This window comes from Vulpes vulpes, chromosome 9, assembly GCF_048418805.1.
Source record: "Vulpes vulpes isolate BD-2025 chromosome 9, VulVul3, whole genome shotgun sequence".
Classification (NCBI taxonomy): Eukaryota; Metazoa; Chordata; class Mammalia; order Carnivora; family Canidae; genus Vulpes; species Vulpes vulpes.
The window spans coordinates 89,850,497-89,866,207 of NC_132788.1; the positions used below are offsets into that span (position 1 = coordinate 89,850,497).

General features: G+C 59.6%; 1 protein-coding gene across 2 annotated transcripts in view; it reads right to left on the reverse strand.

Annotated features, from left to right (window-relative positions):
* PRKCD (protein kinase C delta) overlaps positions 1 to 14,495 on the reverse strand; it is a 28,876-nt gene extending 14,381 nt beyond the window's left edge. For both annotated transcript variants that reach the window (XM_025986395.2, XM_025986387.2), the window contains exons 1-2: positions 14,209 to 14,495; positions 10,863 to 10,963 (exon numbers count right to left, since the gene is read on the reverse strand). The gene's annotated coding sequence lies outside the window, so the exon portion shown is untranslated. The remainder of the gene's footprint in view (positions 1 to 10,862; positions 10,964 to 14,208) is intronic.
* Positions 14,496 to 15,711: the final 1,216 nt, after the last annotated feature.

Consider the following 15,711-nt stretch of genomic DNA (forward strand, 5'->3'; position numbering starts at 1 on the left):
CACAGCGGTAGTGTCAGACATGCACCTCACAGCCCCACACACATATATGTGTATGTGTAGCAGCCCCCCTCCCCACCCCACCCCTGGGATGGGTCCCCAGGCAGCCAGAGTAACAGCCGGCTCTGTCGAGAGAGTTCCTAGCCCAGATGAGCTCACAGGAAACACTGACCTCAGCCTGCAGCCCAGCCCAGGGGCCCCACCAGTCCTTTGCGGCCTGAAGCCAGAGGAGAGGGGAGGAGCCAGGCCAAGCAGAACCCACCATGTCTCCTGCCCAGGCTTGGCTCCTCCTCAGAGGGAGTGAGAATGGGTATGTATGCTCACATCTGAGCCCAGGTCCCAAAGCCTTCAGCCAGAGACTAGCCAAGCCAGCCACCATGACCTCTTGGTAGACAGGGAGGAGAAGCCAGCTGTGGGTGGCAGCTGGCTCCTCCCTGAGCCAGAGCATGTGTAAGTGTGTGCGTTGGTGTGTATGAAGGTGTGTGTGTGAGTAGGTGGCACAGGGTGGGTGCTGAGCTAATGTGGGAGAGAAGAGCAAGCTATGGGGGTCTGGCTGGCTGGCTGCATGTGGGAGTCTGGGTGAGTGTCCCAAACTCTCATCGTGTCTCTCCTACTACCCTGCTGGGCCTGGGAGCCTAAGGTGGGGAGTACACACATGAGTCTCCCTGGCGCATCCAGAAGGATCAGCAGGGCCCCGGCGTAGCACACACTTGCCACAAGTCTGCATCCACAATCTCAGGACCTGACCCCAGTAGACATGGCTGGGCCTCGTGCTTCCCAACAGGATAACCTTGAGACCCGGGAGGGGGGCACTGATGGGCTTTCTGAGGATCTCAGAGGATGAGGGCTGTGTGGGCAGGAAGGCAGGGGAGAAGGAGCAATAGTCTGTGCTGCAGGGGCCCGGGTTCCTGGGAGAGAGGACGGCAGGGGAGCCCAGGCGCCAAAACGACCTGGTCATTTTGGGCAAGTGGGCAAGCCACCTCCCCTCAGCCTCCCCCTGGGGCCCAGTACAGATGGCCCCTAGGCTCCATGACCCCTCACACTTCTAGGGCGCCCAGCAAGAGCCATCTATATGAGGACCACCCCAGGGCTACATGGAGGACACAGAATCTGATAAGCCCAGCGACTGTGAGGCAGAGCCCAGCCTTGCAGGCTGCCGATCAGACCAGCCCTCCAGCTTTCGGGGATCAGAAGCCACTGGAGGGAAACCACAACCACAGCAAGCCCCAGCTCTGGCCCCAAACCTGTACAGCCAGGCCGCAGTGCCATGAGGAGGGGGACCACGGGTTCCGTGGGCTGCCTTGGGGCTCCTAGGCAGTCACCCTAGGGTTAGGGCACCCAGCCCCAACTTTCTAGACCAAAACTAGAGCGTGGGCCCCTCCACACCAACCACACTGCCCAGACCCCGGAGGGAGACAGACACTATTCTTCCGTCACCACGTGACCCTGAGACAGTCATGAGCCCGGCGCACCAAATCCCCCCTGCACAGTGGTGCCGGCATTGCCCATCTACCTTGCAGAGTCTCAACACTGGTGGGGAAACCAGGGAGTGAAGTAACTGGCACAAAAGCAAGGTGTGCCAATTATTTATAGCCCCCATGCAAATAGGCCCAGGCCCACAGGCCCCAAAGGAAGGCATGGCTCAGCCTCACACTGCTCTGCAGGGCCACAGAGGTGGCAAGGGCAGACTTCATGCAGGCCTCCCTGGGGACCAGCTTCTGGGTGCCCTCTGAGGCCAGCCAGCCCCATCCCAGTCAGCATTAGGCTCTTAATCTCTCCTCTCCTGCTCCTCAAGCCCACCACAGAGGCAGCCCTATGAAGCAGGGAGCACCAGAGTCAGAGAATCAGGCCGGGGAGGTGGGTGAGGAGTCTCAGCACCCCCATTATAAGAAGGATCATCCTTCCTTGAGACCACCACATACCAGATTAACCTTGTAAATGGCATTAGCTCACTTCATCCCTGTGCTTATTCTGGAAGTGGGTATTTTGCTGATGAATAAACAGGTTCAGAGAAGATAAGTGACTTGCCCAAGGTCACACAGCAAGGATTTGAATCCAGGCCTGCCTGATGCTGCAGCCGATGTTCTTTCTAGTATATTCCAGTATGCCACGTCAGGAAGAATTGATGAAGGGAAAGAGGGAGCAAAAGTGGAGGCAGATCAACATGCCAGGAGCAACACACACAAACACACTGAGGACAGAGGAACCAAGGAGAAGGGTATAGGGACCAGGAGACTGGTGCCCTGTGTTCAATCACAGTCTATTCACCCAACCCCTCTGGGATGATCCTAGGCCTGACCTTGCAGACCTCCTCCTCTGTATAAGAGTGGTACAGACCCTGAATGGCTACCTTCCAAACTGTCCCAACCCCCTGGGCCAGCCTCTGCTGCTCAAAACCTGGGGAAGTCTTGGCCATACCTAGATTCCAGTCTCAGGGCATGAGGGCCCACTGCCTCTGCTCCCCACGCTGCCCTGGATCAGCCACCCAGAGATAAGGAAAGGTAGTACTGGGCCAGACCAGAGTAAGCAGGTCACCTCTTCCAGGGCAATGGAAACCTGTTCCCAGCCAGCCCAGGGCAGGTTGGACATGGCCAACCTTGAGGTGACCAGAGTAACCGCCCTGGTTGGAGCTCCTGGGGCGCAGAGGACAAGTATGCACATTGTGTATCCACATATATGCATGTGAATGTGTTCCAGCAAAGGGGGTGGGGTGGGAGACATAGCCGGAGGGGTGCCATCAGGAACAGAAATGCATTTTCTAATTTTTCTACAGCAATTACATGTAACTTGTTTGATAGCAGTTTTGTTAACCGTGAAAAACAAAACCCATCGAGCCAAAATGTATCCAAGAGATGGTCCTTTAGAGACTAACATGTCCATCTCCCCCTTTGTGTGTGGGGGAAACCGAGAGCAAGATCCTGCAGTGAGAGTCCCCAGCCCCCAGATTCGACCTGGTCCCCTCTACCCCAGCCCTTCCCTGGCTTTGGATTCTGCGCCACAGGGTGGGACAGAGGAGCAACATGGGGCCCTGAGAGACTTGGCCAGGCTCTGGGGGAATGTGTGCAAATATGGAGGGAGGCTCCCTCAGAAAGTCAGCCAGAGAAATAAGAGGGGACAGGCTGAGGTCAAGCGAAGCTGAGGCACCTGCTGGGTCTGCTCCTCCATGAATAGCCCCCTGGGGGCCGGGGGAGAAGATGCATCTGTCTTGTGCAACCCCTTCTCACACATACCTGCCCGTGGAAGGCACCGCCTGCTGGCAGTCAAGGCTGAGTGGTAGCGGCAGCAAAGTGGAGGCAGTGTCAGCCCAGGCTCTCCTAGGGATACAGACCCTGCCTGGGGCGGTGGGCGGTGTATGTTGGGGGGGGGGTTAGTTCAAGGTCCAGCCCACATGGGCTTTGAAGGATGAATGAAGGAGGGAAGACACCAGAGGCCCAGAGAGGGGGAGGGAAGGAGAGTGAAAGGCAGTAGGAGGGGGCAGGGCTGCAATAGGGCAGGCTGGGCTTGGCAGGGAGGCTGGCCTCCCCAAATGGTCTTCCCAGACGGAAGCAAGTTGAGGAGGCCACAGGGCTTTCACAACCCAGGAAATGGGCTCAGCAAGAAGAGTGGGGCGAGGAGGGGGGGCTAGCAAGGTCCTTCTAATGCCCTTCCACCAGGGCCCCAGCCTCCCTATACCCAGCCCCATCCAAGGGGAGGACCAACTACAGTCTCCGGGCCACGGCCAAGTCCCAGAGCAGGGGATGCTCCTGACACCTGCTCCTCCCCAGGATTAGCACCTCATCCTCTAGCTGTGCTCCTTCTTGCCCCCTCCCTCACATCACACCAACCTGCAGTAGACTCTCCTCCTTTTTCCCAGTGACACCTCCCAGTTACTATCACTCCTGGTCCCTCCCTAACCTATGGAACCTCCTGGGTTCCCACTGCCCTGGGAGAAAGTCCAGACCTCAGTCTAGCCCTGGCCTGCTCTCCACCTTGGACCTCACTTCTGGCTACTGTGAACTCCTATCTCACTGTTAGGCCCCCTCTTTTTGCATACACTATTCCCTCAGCCAGAATGTCCTCCGTAATTCCTAGATTTCCTTCCAGACAGTTCTAAAGGCCCACCCTAGAGAATTGCTCCTCCTTCCCCAGGAAGCCAGCTGCTCCCCTACCTCATGTACTCCCACAGAAACCCTGTGCAGCTGTCTGGAACGCTCATGTTGAGGACCCAGGTCTGTTCTCTGGGCACTGTCTCTGTTCCTGGCTCAGGCTTTTCAGCCCTGGCCACATATCTGAATTCAAAAATCCTACTACTGGGCTGACCCTGCCCACTGGGATTCAGTGGAATCACAGGTGAGGCCTGGGCAGCATGAATGAAGCCTTTGCAATTATAAAAAGGGTGGCGACACCCTGAGAACCAATGAAGGATGTGGGCCCTCTTCCCAAGAAAACATGCACTGGCAGTGACCTAACTCTGTACACGATGGCATGGGGAGCTGTGAGTTCCAAAGGCACACACAGCTCAGTTCTCCTGAGGCCCAGCCGGTAGGCACCACAGTGGCAAGATACATGGGGCCTCGGAACTCACAGCTTGTTGGGGACAGTCACATAAATATGTAAATATGCTGCTTAGGCAGTGAGAGGAGCTGGGGTATAGTGGGTATCAGGATGGGCTTCAATCTGAGAGATGTGCAGGGGTACAGCTGGCCCACCCGGCCAGAGGGGCTGGGAGGGAGAGTCTGAAGGGCAGGACTTGGGACCCTGGCTGTCACTGGCTCACACCCACTCCTGCCAGCACACGGTAGGGGAGGGGTGAGGATAGGCCATCTTAGGGGCATAGGCCACACCAGGCACAGGCCTTGAGTCACTCAGCTAGTCCTAGGACTGGGGAAGCCAGAAGGAGAGCTCCAGGTACCCCCTAGGGAGGAACAAAGGCCCCTTCATGGCAGGACCGTAGACAAGGGGGCCTCTGTGAGGAGCCGGGGTGAGGGGTCCATCAGGGCCTCTCACAGAATAACCACACATGTACGCACATGCGGGCACACCCACCGACCCAAACACACAGTTCCACATGGGGAACCCTGCTTGCAGTTGGACATGCACGCAGACGGTTGTAACCACAGGCACACACACGCTCCTAGGATGACTCAGTGACACTAGGAACCCCCCACCCCAACTCACTGCTCTCACGTGTTGACATATGTCCAGGCCCATGCGGACCACACAGGACATTGACACCCTGATGCATTTACCAGCACAGAGAGATTCAGGTGCACACAGGGTGCCACAAGCACAATGTGCACATGGGCAGAGCTACTCCAAACCGACACAGGGATAAACAGCCTAGAAGGACCCACACCTGTCTGACTAGGGTCTGGCGCCAGAAAGGTCCAAGTGTAGCTTTTTCTACCCCAGCTCCGGGGATAATGGCTAAGGAGGGAAGGGCAGCTGGGGGTCAGGCAGGCTGGGCCTCCCCAGTGAGGGAGGCAGAGAAAGTCCCTCCTGGCCCAGAGCAAAGTCCAAAGTGCACAAGGGAAGGAGTGGACCAGTCAGGCACACCCTGCCCCCCTGTCTGAGGGCACAGCAGAGGCTGAGGGCAAGGCTAGGGGTCACAGGAGGAGGGGAGGGCTCACACCTGTGCCCCTCCAGACACCCCACACACAACCTCCATTGAGCTCCAGACTCACTGGGCAGAACCCAACAGATAGAGATGGAGCAATTCACCCAAAACCACAAAGCTGGTGGGGCAGCCCCAGGGGGAGGCAGAGAGGGACCCTCCAGCTCTAACCATGGAACAGCCACCTGGCCGCCTCTGGGGTGAGGGCACGGGCAGGTGCTCAGGCGTGGGAACGGCTGCTCCGCCAGCCTCCACAGAGGTGGGCCCCAGGTCCACTCCTCCGCCTGTCCCTCTGTACACACAAAGGCCTCCTTCCAGATTCCCATGGTTCTCCCCTTTGTGGACATTAACCTTTGTTTGGGGAAAGGTCTGCCCTGACATGGTGAGGAGGGCCCAGATCACCCCTCCCCACCCTAAGGGTGGGGAGAAGCTGGGAGAGAGGCAGGGCCATGATGTGCCATCTCACGGCAGGCAATGAGCATAGGAACCTAGGAGTGGGGGCCTGGACGGGTCCAGTTCAGACCTGGTCTGCCCCGGGTGCCCTGTGAGTTTGGCCAAGGTGCTCTGGTATTATCCATAAAAGCGAATGAGCTTGCCCTGCCTAGGAGATTGTGTTGAGTGCAAGACCTGGCATCGTCATCCTTATCAGCACCGCCATCCTCACACCTGGCCCTCTCTCCATCTGCCCACTGCCCATTTCCAGCTGTCCTGTAACTGTAGGTACCCCCGAAACTTCCTTGGATCAGTGGGTAAAGGGGCTCTCTCAAGGCTCGCAGCCCTGCAGTGCCTGGCTCTGGACCACTGCTCTGGGAAGAGACTGGGCTGGGCCAAGGCAGCCTGAGACCCCCAGCAGACCCTAGGCTGGCTGCTGTCTCTCCTCAGGGCCTCCACCTCCCTGTCTTGACAATTGAGACCTCTAAGCTTTCTCCAGCCCTGATACTGGAAGCCCCCGTAATCCTCCTACCTCCCCCACCCCCGCCTGGCCCCCACTCCTGGGCCCTGCAGCCCACACCATGCAGACATCTGACCCAACCGCTCCACTGTGCCTGTTTACCCAACAAGCCAGTGACATGATCCAAAGCTTCCGAGGCTGTTGTGAAAACAGTGGCTCAGCCACAACAAGCCTGCCCTCCTGAGCACCTTGCCAGGGACCTTCGAGGGACAGCCATCCCAGCCCCGTACCCAGGACCTCTTGAACTTCCCCACCAGAGGCCCGCCGAACCCCGTCCTCCCCCACCCAGGCTTGCCAGCTACCTCTCTCCTCTCAGGTCTTTCCTTTGGGCCCAGGACCCCTGAACTCCAGGCCTGCCTTCGGGCCCTCCGCCTCATCATGCTCTAGAGGCACTCAAACACATCCGATTCAGGCCTCCTGGCGTTCTCCGAGCAGGTACCCCCTCATCTCTTAGCAAGGCCAGCGCTTGGCCAGACACCATGGAGGTAGGAGAGGGTGGAGCGCTCCCTCCCCACAGGGCATCGCTATCAGTTCTGTCCTGCAGTTCACACTGAAGTCGTCTCTTCTCTCCACCATCGTCCCCCCGTCCTGCCCCATCACCTTCCCCAGGCTCTGCACCTGCCTGATGTCCATCCTCTGCTCTGGCCCCACAGTCCCTCTGCCCCAGGGACTAAAACAGATCTCGTCATTCTGTGCCCAAGTCCCCAGTGGTCGCCGTTTCCTTTCCTATAAGCCCAGATGCCTCTCCTGGGCCCAACCCACCCAACCTGCTCCCATCACCTCCCTGACTCCTCAGCCGCTGCCCTCCCCTCTCTCCTCTGCCCCAGCCACAGTGACCCCTTTCAGTTCCCTGAGCGGCCAAGTTCCTTCCTGCTTAGGAGCCTCTGCACTTGTTCCGTCTTCCTGCCTTGTCCCCTGAAACACATGCTGGCTCTTTATCATTCAGGTCTCAGATGGAAACTCCCTGATTCGTCCATTGCACAGGTGAGGCCACAGAGGCTCAAAGCAGTCCAGTTGCTGGCTCAGGAGTACACAGCCAGTAAATATCATGTGAGAATTTGAACCCAGGTCTGTCTAATGCCTGCTGAGGTCTTGCTCCTAAACCTCCAGGATGCCCTCACTCACACTCCCAGCCCAGGCCTTGCCAGTCTCCCGCCCTCCAGCCTCCTGGCCCTTGCCCACTATACCACTGTCATCACCACACCAATACCCAAGGCCCCCAGCCTCTTGGCCCTGGAGAGCAAAGGGTTTCCTCCTCCCTGGTCTTACCTTCTGCGTGTCCCTAGGACAGGCATGTCCCTGCTATCAGCTGCCAGGTGTCAAGGATGTATGTATAGATACATGTGTAGGGGAAACTTCTAGCTCCAGATATCCACCCCCGTTCCCAGTGCACAGGCTGACTCCAGGGGTCCGATGGGTAGGCAGGCTGGCAGGAGGGCTCACCATCCCCCCACCCCATCATCACCAGCCTCAGCATATCCAAGCTCAGCGGCCTGTGGGGGACCATCGTGGGAGAAGGGGCCCAGGGGAGGCCTGAGGGGGCAGCAGGCAGCTGCCTTTCTCTTCCCTGCATCCATTTGTCATGAGATCTATTTTTCTCCCTTTGAAAGGGAATGAGGGGGCTGGGCTGCTGAGTGGGCACAGCTGCTCCACCCCAGAGCTCCTCTCCTCAGAGGACATGGCGAACGCTCCCTGCCCTGCAGGATTGCCACCAGGAGGAGGAATGAGGAGCCAGAGACCTGGCTTCTCAGGGGCCGGCTGTGCGGCCACCCGGTCCTGTGACACTGGCCAGGTGTCCAGGTCTTCAGACAACAACAACCCCATCGTCAGGACCACTTGCTGTTTTTTGAGATAGTTACCACAAACTGAGCGCTAAGTGCTTTACATAACTACAGTTTCCACTCCTTAAACACTAATAAAGTGCTAGGCACATGCTAGCTGCTTTGCATACATTATGTGTAGTTTCCGGCACCAGCCCATGAAGATGGATGCTACCATTGTCTCATTTGTCAGAGAAGAAAAACGAGGCACCAGGCACCAAAGCCACTTGCTCAGGTTCATTCATACAGCTGCTCGGAGCTGCCTAATCCCAGAGGCGTGACCCAGCAGATGCCAATTCACACAAGGCAACTGTGCCTGCCACAGTGCTCTGAGCCTCAGGATACAGCTCAGAGGGAAGGAGGAGCTGGGGTTCTGGGGGCTGCAGGGGACTTCGTGGCCTCAGCCCGACCCCTCTGCCTGGGCCTCTGTCAAGCCCTAGTCAGCTCTGGCAGTGGGAAGCCTGGTCAGTCAGCCTAACCCCACTGGCCAGGCCTGCTCCCCTCACAGGCAAGGCCGGGGCGGGGCAGCCCACAGACGGAGTGCTGGTCAGTCCCACTCTGAAACCACTTCCTGGGCAGCCCAGGGGAAGTGAGCCTCCGGAAACACCTCGGATGGACAGGCCTCTCCCTGGGCCCAAGCCTTGGAAAGTGCACAGACTGCCCTGGGAGAAGTACCATGCTTGCCTTCTAGCTGCCAGAGCCCAGCAACTCCACTTCCACCAGGCATGGATGCTAAAGGGAGACAGACTGGACCCCCCCACCCACCCGCACCTTGGCCCCGTGACCACAGGCACCCCACTTCCTCCCCTGCGGCAGCAGCCACAAACGGTGCCGGCCCACAGCTGACACGGTGCCTCCTCTCATCCCCAACTCCCCCACAGGGAGTCCTAGTGAGCCTGAGGCCTGGTCCAGGTGAGCTGGCCGGCTGGTGAATGCCTGGGCAGAGCCTACCTCCCAGTGTGGTTCGGCCCCCCGGAGCCCCTGTGGTCACAGCCACACCTCAAACCTCACCCTCAGTGCCAGACGCAGGCTGGGTTGTGACCCTGACCAAAGACCACCCCCTCCTTTCTGACCCGGAAAGTCAGTGGGCAGTGTGGTGTGTGTGGGCAGGCTTCTGTGTGCAAGATGACTGGGTGAGCATCTGTGTGCGTGTTTGAGCGTGCCTGTGGGTGAGTGCCTGTGAAAATCTGTGGACGTGTGTGTGCATGTGCGATGCGTGTGTGGGCACTCGAGGATTTGCGGGCACGGGCGCTGGGTACAGCTCAGTTTCTGTCATTCGAGCATACCTATGTCTGCACCGGCTGGGTGGATGATGTTTGAGCTTTGAGAGTGGGCAGGCTCCAAGACCAACTGGTCAGACTTCTTAGGGAATGAGGCTCAGTGCTGGGAGAGGGTGGCCCCTGACCTCGGGTAGCAGAGGCCCCCCAGCCAGCCAAGGACACGGCACCTCCTTCCCCTCTAGGCTTAGTGGTAAGTTAAATAAACAGCAGACCCAGTGATGACCCTGCTCTTGTTCAGCCCCGCTCCTATCCCAGGAGCTGGGACCCTGGCCTCCTACTTCCCCTCCCACCCCAGAGTTAAGCTCTCAGAGCCCAGCCCCCACTGGTCCATTCACCCCCCCCAAACTTGTTGGTGCCTGCCAGCTGAGTGCCAGTAGGGAGGGGAGTGGGGGTTGATCAGGGAGGCCTCCCAGAAGAAAGGCCACCTTTGCCACCTCTCCCCACTGTCACTCCCTAGGTTCCAGGTGCCCTCAGCAACGCCCCCATCGCACCCCCAGAATCTTGTCCACTGGACTTTGGAGACTCAATGGGTTAACTCACAGGGCTATTTTCACTGCAATGGGGGCTGAAGGAGGCAAGTCTGGCCCCAAAGGAAGGAATCTAGTTTTATAAGGGGCCCGAGAGAGGACAGCCTTCCCCAGGATTCCACATCCTCCAGGATCTGGGAGCTGGGCAGGGAGATTTTGAGTCTCTCCTCCACCCCAGAGAGGCTGGGGAGATGAGGGGACCTGGGGTGTGGAAGAGAGCTCAGGGGAGCTCTTTCCATTCTCAGCTTGATACCCAGCCCACTGTGGGGCCCAGGGCAGACCTCAGTTCCCCTGTATGATTATGATGAAGACAGCCTGAGGCCAAGACAAAGGGCCACAGAAAGCTGATACATTCACCCACAACCCTTGGCACCTACACCATCTTCCTTCTAACTGACCAGCAAAGTATCACCACTCTTCACCCCAAACTGTGGGGGGTGGGGCGGGGGCAGGCCTCTGAGCTCCAAGGCCATAGTCATCCTCAGGCCAGAAGCCCGTTCCAGGCAGGGCGTCCTCATAGGCAAGGTAAACTGCTGCCCCCTCGGCACACCCAGGCAGGCCCCATACCCAGCCCGAAGACTTTGTGGGTCCCTCCCCGCTACCCGGCCCAGTTGCTGCTTCCAGCAGAAGGGGAGAAGGCCACACCATGCACACTGTCCAGATGTCCATCTGTCTAGGCGGATCCAGTCTTACCTGGGGCTCCTGGCTCCCCCTTCCCCTCAGTCCTGGCTCCTGCGGCGGCCACCACCAGAAGCAGGTCCGCCGCCCTCACCTGGGCCGGGTTCCAGGCAGACCTGCAGGAACAAAAGGAAACAGCTGAGGTGGGAGGCGCTGCCAAACAGGCTCTCCCCATCGGTCAGCCCGGTCTGGCTCAGAGACCTTGGCCTCTTTGGACTTGGCTTTCTCTTTTGTGAAATGGGGTATTGGGCCCAACCTGTCCAAGGCATTGGCTATGTGTCCTCTCCATGCTAGGAATTGGATCACTATGTCTCAGCCCTCGGAGCATTTCCAGGCTACAGACATAGCAAGAAAGTGATTCCTAATCTTCCTGTCTGCAAGAGAGTGTCCTGCGCCTTAGCAGACCTAGTGGCAGTGGGGGCCACTGCTTTGTGGTCTGGGGCAACTTGTCTGAGCCTCTGTTTGTTTTATCTTTAAAATGAGGAGACTACATCTCCCCAGGTCATTCTGGGGCCCCAGTGTTGTGGCATGACAGCTCCTGTGCTCGACTCACATTCGGAGTACCAAATGAATAGTGATACTTTCGTATCCTTGTTTTGCACCTTCTAGTCCAGGTGATTCTCACATTAATATTGCACCCATTATACAGCTGAAAAAAACTGAGACCCAGAGAGGTCCTAGAAGGAAGGAATGACAAAGGCAGCAAGGTGTCTCAGTTCTCCTGGCCAAAAGATGAGCACTTTTCCTGCAGGCCAAGCCTCCACAAAAGATTCCCCTCCCCAGATGGGAGCTCCTCCTCCAGCTGAAGACCCCCATTACCACTCCCTGGGGAATGAGGCACCCTCAGGCTTGTCTGTACTTTATTCCTAATTTTAAACTCCAATTAGCTGAGGCACCTAAACCGTGTCACCGCCCTATAGCCAAGCTCCAAATCACCCCCAGCCCTATCTCCTAAGTCAGTGCTGCTGAGACCAGGCAGGTGTCAAGTGGGCTGAACACGGTTGATGGGGTCTCTGCCAGGCATCTGCCCTCCTGCAAGCAGTCTGGCCAAGGGCATGGGCGGGGGCAACAGACACATCACAGAAAACTGCGCTGGGGACTCTCTGGGCTTTTAATAGCCCAGCTCCCAGGAGAATGGGGACCATACTGTTTGGGGCGGGAGTAAGTGGTCACCAAATAAGATTTAGCATGTGCTGAGCTCTGCCTGTGGGCCAAGCCTGTGCTAGAGGCCCACTGACACAGGACCCTGAGTCCTCACAGCAACTTTTTCTGTTCTGCAGATAAGGGGACTCAGCCTTAGAGAAGTCTAGCTTGTCTCTTGTCCATAAGAGGCACATCAAGTATTTGAGTCCATGTCTTCCCTGGGTCCAGAGCTCTAGGTCTTGGTCACAACACTATAAACCCAAAGACTTGCCCCCAGGTATCCCTCACCTCGGGGGAGCAGAGGCAGGTGAGAGACAGAGGCCTTCCCCAGCCTCCCCAGGAACCAGGGCTGGGCATGAGGTGCTCACAGCCTCCCACATGCTCACACACTGGGGCTCCCACCTTTCCTCCCAGCACTGTCACCCCGGCGTGCAGGCACCATACTCTCAGTTCCCCACAATCACAGCGACTCCGTAGCACACAGACTGGCAGTTTCATAGTCAGACTATGAGTCTCCCACCAGTCACACACTCACCCCCGCCAGTCTCATCCCAGCCACAGTTCTGAATGCACCAGATCCCTCACACCACCCTATAGCCAGGTATAGCTGTCCAAACAGCTCTATATCGTAGCACACGTGCACACACGCAGACACACACACACACACACACACACACACACACAGAGCTGCCCTCTACCGGCCTGTCCACCACACCCCAACTCAAAGGAACGAGGAAACTCAAAGGACCAGCCCTCTCCCTCGGTGACCAGGTCAGCTTGGTCACAGCGGCTCAGTGGCAGCGAGAGAGGAAGCACAAGTGAGTGTACATACATACCCACACTCATACAGACACCCATATGAGTGTGGTGGGCTGACACTAACACCACTGGCTCCCAAAATCAACAGCTCAAATGTTTATGGCCAGTGGGTCACCATGACACAAACCAGTGTGCAATACAGGACCCTCCGGACACACAAGGGACACACAGGCACACAAAGACACACACATACCAACACAGGGGGGAGTCTAGTGACAAAGAACACACCAAGACATAAAGACATAGTGCACGCATAGTTGCAAAGGGCACATGGAGCCTCAGGACACCCAGACATACACACGCACACACAGGTAAGTCACATCATGTAGAAAGGGACCACAGGGGTAAGTCCCAGGCACAGGGACAGAGAACACAAATAGAGACACAGACAACATACCTACATGCCCAGATACAGGCGACTCAGCACAAGGAGTCAAGTCCAACCAGACAGGGCAGGACCAGAAAGGGATGCCCCCACTCCACCAAATCCTGACCAGGTGTAAGTTGTGGCGGAGGGCTCAGGGGTTCTCCCGTCCCAGAGAGGACCAACGGGAGAGTCGGAGAAGTGGAACAGCGCTGGTGCCCACCTCCTGCCTCTTGACCCCGGCCCTCTTCCACCCCCTGCCCTCACCTGGCTGGGCCCCCACGGGGAGGCGGGAGGTGGCGTCCGGACTGGGACTGCGGAGCTGCCCGGACAGCTGGGACGTGGAAGGGGCCACCAGGGGAGGGGGCTCAGAGGGGAGTACGGGCGGGGCGGTAGTGGGGGGGGATGGTGGAGACTAGAGCCACGCCCAGCCCGGAGACAGATGGAGAGAGGCGCCGGGACTGAAGGAAGAGAGAGCAAGGAGGAGGCGCCGAGCGGGCTGGGCCGGGCAGGGACCCAGGGGCGGGCGGCGAGGCCGGGCAGGCGGCCTGGCCTCCCCGCCGCCTAGGACAGGAGAGACGGCGGCACCGGCAGGGGGCGACGGGCGTCGGCGGGGGGCGCGGCTCCGGGAGGATGGGATCCAGCGGCGGCGGGAGGTGCGGTGGGGGTGGGGATGGGGCCCGCGGCCCGCGGAGGGCTACGGGCCGACCCAGCGGGACTCGGAAGGAGGACGCGCGGACACAGAGGGGGTGGGGGCGGATGCACCGACCGGGCCGGGGAGCCGAGACGGACGGGCGAACGCGCGGAGGGTCCAGGGACCGACCGACGAGGGGGCCTCGGCTGCTGCCGCTGAGGGCAGGGACAGACCGACGGACGGCGGACGGCGGCACCGGCGGGCTCGGGGCGCCACGGGACTGGCGCTGGCCGCCGCTCAGTTTCTCAGTTTCAGAAACGGGAACCGGATCGGGGGCGGGGGAAGGGAGGGGGCGCCCTCGGGGTAGCCCGATCCCACCTCGGGGCCGGGCCCTCACTCACCTCCCGCGCACCGCCAGGCGCCAGGGGTCGCGGCGGCTGGGGTCCAGCTCCCGGAGCCGTTCCCGGGAGCGCAAGGACGGTGGTCGGGGCGGGCCCGACCGGGACGGGCCCGTAGGCCGGTGAGTCCCGTCCGGGCCTCCGCGCGGCGGGCGGATGCCGGGGGTCGCTCCGGGGATCCCGGGGCCGCCGCCTCCCTCGCTCGCGCCGCTGCACACGGAAGTGCGAGGGGGCGGGGCGGCGCGACCTCACCCAGGTGCCGGCCCCGGCCCCGCCCCGCCCAGGCCCCGCCCCCGGCCCGGCCCGGCCCCGCCCCCCCGCCGCCGCCGCGAGGAGGGGTCCCGGCCCCGCCTCCCGGGCGCGCGCTCTCGGCCCTCCCGGGCCGGCTCGGCTCCCGCCCACCCCGCACCGCCCCGGCCGCAGGAGGCGCCCTGCTCCACGGAGGAGGACGCAGAGGCCCGCGGGGGGGCTGCCTCCCCTCCCCAGCGCACCGAGGCCCGGGAGGCGCCGGCGGGGCTTCCCCAGCTCGCAGCGCCCACGCCCGGGACTCCCCACCGGCCAGCTGGCCCGCCGCGCCGGGCCTCGCTCTCTCTTCCTGCCGGCTGGAGGGCGGACGCGGCCGGGCCGGGTGCCCACCGCCAGGCGGGCTGGGCCGGGCCTGCGCCTGAGACGACGACCCGGGAAGACTCCGGGACGGGAGGCTCCCGCTGGCGGAGCGCTTCTAGGAGCAGCCCCCACCTGGATCCTCCAGGCTTCTGCTCTCACTTTCCAGAGGTCCCCACCGCCCCTAGTAGGCGCCTGAGCTTCCTTTCCACACTGGAAACTTGGTTGTCAGGCATAACTCATTCATTCATTTACCCATTCATTCACTGGGTACCCTCTGGGCCTAAAGTCTGGGGAAGGAGAGAGACCCTGCGATCCCATTAGCTTGCCCCAAAACCTCAAAAAAAAAAGGGGGGGGGGCAAAGCCGATGGTGCCATACTCCAAAGAAATTTCATTTTCCAGGCCTCCTGGGAGAACACCAAGAAGGGATGGAGAGACAGCTCTTCCCAGCTGAAGCCTAATTGTTGGAAACAGGGGACAATTCCTGAGGAGGCCTGAGTTGATCAGGGGGCTGGCTCATGGTAGAGACCATCTAGGACTTTGGTCTCAAACAGCAGGTGGTGGCAGCTGTTACAATGGAGTCAGCTCCTGGGAGAATGGAGGTGGGCAGAGGGGCTGCAGCAAGTTGCTGGTGGGAGGACCCTGGGTTGTGGGAGATGGAGGGGAGACTGGGCCAGACCAAGTGGGTCATAGGACTGTGGGTGGATTGGGAGGAGGAGGAGTCTAGTGAGACCTCCAGGAATAGAGAGCCCTGGCAGAGATGTGGATCCCAAAACTCTGTTTTAAGAGGTGGAAGGGCTAGACTGGAAAGAGTAAATAATAATGATTCTTAAGTAAGTAAATATAGTGATTCTTTACACTGCAGAGAAAAAGAGGGCCCTGGCACCCTATACCTGGGAGGG